The sequence below is a fragment of the Larus michahellis genome, chromosome 6 (assembly GCF_964199755.1).
Source record: "Larus michahellis chromosome 6, bLarMic1.1, whole genome shotgun sequence".
Taxonomy (NCBI): domain Eukaryota; kingdom Metazoa; phylum Chordata; class Aves; order Charadriiformes; family Laridae; genus Larus; species Larus michahellis.
Window position 1 is genome coordinate 22,110,556 of NC_133901.1, and position 9,187 is coordinate 22,119,742.

The following is a 9,187-nucleotide window of genomic DNA, read 5'->3' on the forward strand; positions in this document are numbered from 1 at the left end:
AAAGTGCCCCAAGCAGCACGTGGTCCCACTTCATTGCCAGCAGGTCCGGCCCCGCAGCAGTAGGGATGTGTTTTGAGTTTCCCAGTATATGCTGAACATCTGGTTTGCTATTTCCAATTAAAAATAAGCGAGCCGTACTAGCTCCTTCAAGGACGCTGCTGTTCAGGCTGCTTTTCTGCCCAGCATACTGAACTGATTTAGAGGGCGAGAGAAGCTGGGTTTGGCAACTCCAACGTTTTGGGGTTTTGGCAACGTGACAAAACTGCCTGATGAGATGGACGCATGTAATGGCCTTTCCCCTTTCCCTCGCTGTTCTCCTCAACTCAGGCATCTGTAAGCGCTTCTCTTTGGATCCTCTGAAAGTGACATTTAGAATAAGTTAGATTGTAAGTAGAGCACAACCTCTGCTGATAACAGATGCAAGATGGTTGGTTACCTGGATCTGAAGGGTCACTTCTCTCTTAGCCCCCTGTGGAGGAACATTCAACAGATAAGTTTTAACGGGTAACGAAAACATGTGGGATTCACCAGCTTGAACAGTAATTTAGCCATCATTAACAATCATTACTTCATCCTCTGCTAATACAGTTATACTGAGTAACTGAAGAGGATTAATTGCTCTGTTGAAATACGTTGTGCAAAACAGCTAACTAAAAGAACACAAAGACAAATATTCTGTGTATTTTGCTTGTGGTAATGTATTTATCATCCCGATTTTGCTTGGCTCCGATTTCTGATCATGTATAATCCAAGTGACAAAACGTATAATAATAATAAGCAACTTGCGCACAGCGAAAAAGAAAGGCGCTCCCGTGGGTTTCGTGCCTGTTTCTGCTGCTGCTTTGAAATGGTGAATGGGCTCTGAGTGGAGACTGTTAAGAAAAACCAGGCGAGCAGGGACTGGTCCTCATCCAAACTGCGATCAGCACTGCACCACCATGCCGTGATCCCCGTTTAGAGGGAAGACAATAAATCTTTCCGCGGCAGCTGTTCAGGCCGGCCCGTGCTGCGCGGAGCAGAGCCAGGCAGCGAGGCGGAGGAGGGGTACCGCTTGCCAGGGCTGCCATCCTCACGGAGCATCGCCCCGCTCCCAGTGCCCCCGCGGCGCTCGGCCTCACCGTCCTCAGCAAAACAACATCCAAATGCTTCGAATCAGCAGAGCTCCGTGGCGGACGGTGGAGCTGTGCTGCTCTGCAGCCGCCAAGGAGATGGAGACTCACAGTTTTAAAAGCTTAAAACTTAGACCAGAAGATCATCTTCCTGCATTTGACACGTTGCTGGTACACAGACATAACTCTGCTGATTGCAGCAGAATCACTTATCTTACAGTGGCCTTCCAGCACCTAAAGGGGGCCTTTAAGAAAGCTGGGGAGGGGCTGTTTGCAAGGGCATGTAGCGATAGGATGAGGGACAATGGTTTAAACTAGAGCAGGGTAGGTTTAGATTAGACATTAGGAAGAAGTTCTTTACAATGAGGGTGGTGAGACACTGGCACAGGTTGCCCAGAGAGGTGGTGGAGGCCCCATCCCTGGAGACATTCAAGGTTGGGCTTGCTGAGGCTCTGAGCAACCCGATCTAGTTGCAGATGTCCCTGCTGACTGCAGGGGGGTTGGACTAGATGGCCTTTAAAGGTCCCTTCCGACCCAACACATTCTATGATTCTATCTTTCCAGACAGCGATTCAAGCAAAGCTGCTGTTTCATTTACCATTATCTTAATCTTCCCCAGGACAATCCTGTTCCAGGATACAGGCAGCACCCACCACACCAAGACACGGGAATATGAAAAGCATCAGTTTAAAGTCACATAATGGCAGTGATTTTGAAAGACGCGTTGAATGCACAAGCGCAGCCATCTGCCGTGCATCCATTTGAAGACTCTCTGTGCGCTGCCAAAGAGCCCCAGACCCACGAGGGATTCCCTGTGGCAAAGCCTTTACAAGGCAGAGAATATTCCCATTCATTTACCTTTTGCTGTAAATTGTCAAAAGCCTCCTCCTGCAGCTCAGGCCTCAGCAAAGCTCCTGGGCAGGGTTGTTTTTTTTTTTCTTCCTAGGAGCCTACGTGCTCATAATGCTCAGTGCCCTTTAACAAGATCAAAGGATGAAGAGCCACTGGTGGCACACGCGTGATTTGGGATGCAAACTTAGTCCCATCCATCACCATGTGCGCCGCTGTTCCAGTCCCAGGAGGAATTTGCTGAGCTTGCTCAGAAATGGAGCTTCTGCCAGGCCTCAGCTTCTACTCGTGTTGTAGAGGATGCAAAAGTACTTCTGTATCATGACACAGTCTTACCTCTTCCTTCTTTGTCTTGGGTGTGTTACAATAATGCCCCAAGACATATGTTTTGGCATGAAAACAAGAGCAGATGTAAAAATACCTGTGTACTATTTAATGAAAGATTTAAAAATGAGAGAAAATGTACTTGAAATGCAATAAAACTGCTAGCTGTCTACAACTGTAATTCCTTCCTTGAATTTAAGACAGCATTTAACCTGGAGTAGAATTACTATAGGTTTCTTTTTAATGGTTGAGAATTTAAGGTATAGGCTTGATGCTCAGCGCAACGCCACTGTGCAGGATGCCCCCTCTCCCTCGCAAAACCAGGGTGTTTTCCCTGAAAGCTATAAAATAAACAAATACAAACCCTAAGTTCAGGCGTAAGAAGGTATTTGGGAAGTTCAGACCAAGGTCTCGAGACAGGGAAAATAGAAGCCACTGCCGGAAAATGCATCTGGTGTAAGAAAACAGGTGACGCAGGGGGGTGTTTGTAAGCTGCTGAACTTTATTACAAGGCCTCCGTTGCCTTGTGTGGGTCACGGTTACAAAGGACATCAATCCCGTGAGCTGGCAGGATATTGATCTCGCCAACTGTAATTGAGTTTCCTCACCCCGGTGCTGACTATCACACATTTAGCACTGGGGACCCCAGAGCTGTAGAGCACACAGCCGTTACTCCGGCAAAGCAGCTCCTGCTCTTCAGGGTCATAGGGATGCTACGGCCAGCAGCCCAGCTGCAGCTTTAAACAACTTTATTTGTATTTGCTCCTTTTTTAGGCTATTAAGAGCAAAACTCAGCTAAATATCTCCTCCTCGATCAGAAAGAAGAATTCAGTGGTGACATTAGCCAGCAGCCCTGCCACAGAGATTGCCGCAGCGAGGAGGAGGGTGACAAACCCACTGCACAACACGGAGGGAAAAGCGAGGAGGAGAGGCAGACAGACAAGGAAGGAGCCCCTAAACATTTCAAAGCATGGTTTTGCTTTTCAGGAGGACTTAATGCAGTAACTTGTGTTTTTCATACTGCCTTCTATGGTGAATTTTCTCACTGAGCCAGCATAGAGAAGCTCTAGCAGCAAGGAAGAGTTAGGTAGAAGTTTTCATAGAATAGAATCATAGAATGTGTTGGGCTGGGAGGGACCTTTAAAGGCCATCTAGTCCAACCCCCCTGCAGTCAGCAGGGACATCTGCAACTAGATCAGGTTGCTCAGAGCCTCATCCAGCCTGGCCTTGAATGTCTCCAGGGATGGGGCCTCCACCACCCCTCCGGGAACCTGTGCCAGTGTCTCACCACCCTCATTGTAAAGAACTTCTTCCTAATGTCTAATCTAAACCTACCCTGCCTCTAGTTTTCCAGGCTTACAGACCGTTAACACTTGTGAAGGGAATATATAACACAAACTTAGGTAGCAATTAAAAAAATGCCCCTTCTCACCTGCCCTGGGCTGTACCCGGGGCTCCCCAGTGCCTGTGCTTAGCAGTCTGTCTGCGCTGCAGGTGAGCACTTACACGCTGTGCTTTCAACTTGCTTAGCTAACTGATTTCAGCAGCACCTTACACACTTGGGTATGTCAGAGCACATACGGTCAGTAAAACAAGCATCCAGAAAGGTGTTTAAAGGGAGGCACTTTTAAAGCTATTTTTTAAAGCCATTTTCTTAATTACTAGCCTTCTGCTACCTTTTAAAGAAAATCAAGTACTTCTTACCCTTTAAACGAGAACGGGATGAGCACGGGTGCCAGGGCACGGCAAACATTTATTTTTAAATACAACACAAGTTTTGTATGTGTTTGGAGGAGGAGGCATGACTGGCAGCAGAACAAGAACCACACTAGGGAAGAGAGAACAACGTTCAAATTAGGTGGGAGGAGAAGGAGAGAAGGAAAAATCTTGCTTTTCTGCAGTTGGAAGGTGCTTGGCCCAGAAACTATAAGCCTGAGAAACAAGAACACACTAATATTTTTTAAAATGGCTTTTTCAAAGTATTTGTCATGACAATTCACCCCAATATACTTACGTTAAATTGCTTTGCTGCTTCTTAGAGACTTAGTATTTAATGTGTTCGTTAGAGACTCAAAAACATCCTTTGAGAAACAGATGTGCTAGCATATCTGGCTGGGCATACTCACACTATAGTTTCGAAAGGTTGGGTTTTCAAGGTGTTTTGGGGTTTTTTTTTCTCTAAAAAGAAAAAAACAAACAAACCACCACTTAAATTTTCAGTGCTGAAACCGTATGTCCCCTGAGCACTCCCTGCCCCCCCTTATTAAGAAAAAAAGCAAGAGCTGCAAGTTTGTGAGTTTGGCTTTTCAGTGGCCGAAGTTGGAAGGATTTTGAAGGCTTCTAACTTCAAACCCCCAGTGATGCCCAAATACCACATCACCATGGAAATCGCAGGTTTCCATTTCCAGGCGGGTGCCTGGCACTCCTCGTCCCTGAACAGGGCTTTGCCGGCGGTCGCAATATTAATCCTTTCACAAAGAGTGCATCAAAAAAACAAGTTCGTACGGAATAATCTCACTTTAAAAGAAGAAAAGCCAGGAGGAGTGACACAGGAAGCCGTGTCGCGAGCTGCCCGCCCGCTGCTCCGGCAGCTCTCCCAGCAAAGTGGAGGAGCAGCACCGGGGCAGGCAAAGACCCCAGAGGCAGAGGATGCTTCGCCCACACCAGCCTGGAAAACTTTTCCATCTAAAACTTTAATTTCTAATTTGTTAGGACCTCTGCTTAATGGCAGTTAGATTTATGCACGCCGCAGCTCCTAATGCATTTTTTGCAACTGTAATTTTACTCATATTTCAGCTGACCTACTTCCAGTCAGGCTTGGTATTAAAGAAATCTTTCCGAAAAGGCGCTAAAAGCTCCCCGCGCAATGTGCCAAATGCTTATTTGCGTGTGCCCAGTCAAAAGGAAGAATTAGAAAGGGAAAGTTGATAGCATCTTACTTTTAATCTAATTCCTGATGAAGTCAGAGCCGAGCTCCGCCACCGGCCTCGGCCCTCCGTGCGGTGCCAGCAGCAGGCTCCGGCTGGTGGCCCTGCAGGGAGCTGCCACCACCTCTTTCTGCCTCCAAACCATGCCTTTTCAGGTGCTCGTAAAGCTGCACAACTCAAATCAATCACATTGAGGTTTGTTGGGCTTTTTTTTTTTTTTCCAAGCCAGGTGTTTGCCCGAGGCTGAGTTTTTTTGAGAAGGTTTTAGTGGAAATGTTTGCATCAGGAATGGGAAGGGAAAAACCTGTTAAAACCTTACAGCAGTTAATCTGGATGCGGAGCCACGCTTTGACATGGCGGAGGGGTGGTCTCAGCAGCCTTCGGTGTTTCTGCGAGCACCCGCTTCCATCGGAGCACATCCTGCACCTCTGCGGATAGATGCCTGGTCACAGAGCCACAGCTGGCCCCCCTGCAGGATGGGGGCTGAAATGGGGAGAGACAGGGAGTTAGGAGGAGAAATCAGGGATACAGAGATAAGCAGGAAAGCAGCACAGCACAGGGATATCAGCTGGGATGAGGCGGGGGCGTTGGAAGGAGCCATCATTGCTGCAAATCTCCCCAAGACGCAGCCAATTTCTGAAAGGGGCTGTCTCGCGGCTGCCCGCGACATACGAGGGAGAAGCACGATCCCATCCCTCCCGGTGGGAGAAACACTGGGAGCCTTCTGCTACCGCTTACTGCAGGACCTCACCGAAGGGCAGCGGGAAGAGGCAAAAATATATGGAGCGTATAAACTGGATTTCAGACTGTGGGGTTGGGGCAGTGCATGAGCAAGACCCCGGGGAGGGAAGGGAGAGCTGGGCAGGCTCTGCGGTGCCAGGCGCTGGCAGAAAGCCTGCTGGAGCCCGCCGTGGAAACTCGGCTCAGCCTCTCCCAGCCACAGGCGCTCGCTGGCTTCTGCCCGGCACTGGCAGCTGAGCCCCGTCGGCTCGGAGCTGGAAAGCGAGGCACGGAGCACGTGCTCGCTCCCCCGTCGGACTTTCCATCTGCACCGCCACGAGATGGGCCAGCGCTCGGCATCGCCAGCTCGCCTTCGCAGCAGCGTGCTGCCGGCAGAGACTAACGGGGAGGTTTTGAGCAGGGAAGGCAGCTTTGTTCCACTTTTACTTGAAGGATGTTCAAAATCTGCAGGCGAGCAGCCCGGCAGCAAGCAACAAGAGGAACCCGGTCCTTCGTAAGGGCTGTGCTATCCTGCAAGCACAGCACGGCCCTGCTGCCTGTGCGCGGCTTCACCACGTGGGTGACAGCATCTCATTTTAGCATCCTCCTGTGCTTTGTCCGTGTCCCTCAACCCTTCTGGCATTTACTTGAAGCACAGGAAATGAGCTAAAAACACCAGCGGCATCCGAGGTCACAGCCTACGCAAGGTCCTAGGGCTGCCTCCAGTGCCCGAGTGCGCTCACACCACTTCAGCGCGGTTATGCTGAGTACGGAAATAATTTGAATAACAGACTTAAGAAGCTCTACACAGACAGAATTACTCTGAGAAAAGCCGGCTGCCTGCTTGCCTGCCAGAGCAGCTCCATGCACAGGATTTAATTTTGGTGAATCTGAAAATCATTTGCCCTGAAGAGTCAGTGCAGGGAGGTTCTCATTGTCACTGCAGGAAAGATGGGGAGGGACTCTGGATCAGGGAGTGTAGCAATAGGACAAGGGGTAACGGTTTTAAACTGAAAGAGGATAGGTTTAGATTGGATATTAGGAAGAAATTCTTTCCTGTGAGGGTGGTGAGGCACTGGAACAGGCTGCCCAGAGAAGCTGTGGCTGCCCCATCCCTGGAGGTGTTCCAGGCCAGGCTGGATGGGGCTTTGAGCAGCCTGGTCTAGTGGGAGGTGTCCCTGCCCAGGGCAGGGGAGTGGAACTAGATCATCTTTAAGGTCCCTTCCAACCAGAACCATTCTATGATTCTACTATTACATCCCCACTGGGTAGCAGCTTGCCAGTGATCATCCCACTTCACAGCTCTCTGCTGACTGCTGCTGCTCAGGACTCATGAAGACTAGAGGCCTCTTGAGCATCTAATCGCACGGCAGCAGCCAAATGCTTCTTCTTGAGCCCCGGCGTTACAGGACCAGCCCTGTGAGGCAGCAGAGCTGCTGCCGTGCTCACAGCTGGAAAGGGCTGCGGTGCCGGACTGTGTCCCACTGGGCGGAGCAAGGGGACAGCATGGCACAGCAAGGCACCACGGGCAACCAGTGCGCCAAGGAGATGAATTGCCAGCCGACCCTGGGGACCCTGAGGCACACCGATGGACCGGTGCCATAACACGGCAAAGGGCTGGCAGTCAGCTGGCGAGGGCACAGAAACGTCCCCTCCCTGCTGAGCTCTCACTGTCCCCAGCCTGAGCCACCAGCTGCAATTTAGACAGAGGGAACACCGCACTTGCCAGTTGTTTCCACTGCACACCATCTCTTCGCCGAGACCTGCTCCTCCTCTCACACACCACAGCTCCCACGCGTACCCAGAGCGGCCACCACCAGCAGAGCCAGCGCAGCCCTTCCCAGCCACCGCGGCCACCCTGGCTGCCGTCCTAGCCCCGCTGCAGCCACCGGGCTTGTCCCCTCCTGGGGGGCTGTCTTCTGCTCAGACCCAGCTCCTGGCTGCTCCTGCTTCAGCCATGGCGAGTCAAAAATCATAGAAAATAAAGCTCATTTGCAGCAAGCAGGGATATTGTGCAACAGTCTGTGTATGGTTCTGAACAAGGAATGGGTTGTCTTTTTTTTTTTTCTTTATGAGGTATTAACAAGGGAAAGCAGTTTAATGCTGACAAAACTGCCCCAAAATAATTTTTTTTTTAGATCTCCCATCAAACTTAATAAAATAATATTTGTATCAAAGTTAATTTATTACAAAGCCCATGGCACAACCATCATTCTCAAAGGACATAACCTGCCAAACTCTTTCTGGGGAAGTTTCTATGTTTGCAACAAGCTGAGCGCAAGCCGGCGAGCCGTGGGCGACAGGCCGTGAGGGTGCTCACCCCCGGCTGCCTGTAAAACGCCAGCTGGTCCCGTGGTCCATTAACAGCGTGTAGGAGGGAGATACCCCATGGAGTTTCAGGCACAGGGTGCACAATGGCAAAGGGCCCTATAGTTCCCCAGCAGAGATAAGTGAAGCTCTGCTCCGGTAGTTTGGGGCACGCAAGGCATCCGTATATTACTGAGAGCAGGGAAATGCCAGAGAGGCGTCTATCTCCAGGGTCTTCTCAGGCAGGGAAGGAGCTCTGAAGATGGCACCCAAACAGAGCTGGGAGAAAAACAACTTACCTCTAAAACCAGAGAGACGGAAGAAGGCAGAGCAGCTGTTTCTTGTTCAAGTGGCTCAACAGGCTCCGCAGCACCATGTCCCAGGCTCCGGGCTGCAGCGCAGCATTGGTAAACCGCAGGCCCAAAGGGGCAAGAGATGCTCATGGTTCCTAAAACAACACAGAGAAAGCAGTGGAGTGGTGGGCAGTGAGTGCCGAGCAGAGGGCTGCAGGGGAATCCCCCCCCACACTCCTGCCCAGCTGAGTGCTGCCAGATGGATTTAAAAATCTCTAAATCTCCATAAGAAGTCTTTTTAAAGTCTTAAAAAAAACCCCACATTATTCAGACTTACCTTTACCAAAAAGAGATCTAAAGGGATTTTTGCAGCCCACCATAATGAAGGGCAATGGATGCACTGTAACCTTATAGGCACGTATCAGCACTGTATTGCCAATAAGTATTGTCCCAAGTTCTTCTTGAAACGATGGGAGGTTTACAATAACAGTGACCCTGCTTATTCCCGGAGGGTTCCTCTCAGCTTTCCCTCAGAGAGATGAGGGAGAAATTATCCTCACTGAAAGATCATTACTGTGAGTTCACATAATCCCACTTTTAATCAAATGATAATTTAAGGGTAAATTCCACTTCATGCTTTTAGGAAAACATTGCTATA

General features: G+C 49.8%; 1 long non-coding RNA gene across 1 annotated transcript; it reads right to left on the minus strand.

Annotated features, from left to right (window-relative positions):
* Positions 1-5,528: 5,528 nt before the first annotated feature.
* LOC141744947 (uncharacterized) lies at positions 5,529-8,642 on the minus strand. Its single transcript, XR_012587628.1, has 2 exons — positions 8,536-8,642; positions 5,529-5,692 (listed from the first exon to the last, which is right to left on the minus strand). It is a non-coding gene; the product is annotated as an uncharacterized LOC141744947 (long non-coding RNA).
* Positions 8,643-9,187: the final 545 nt, after the last annotated feature.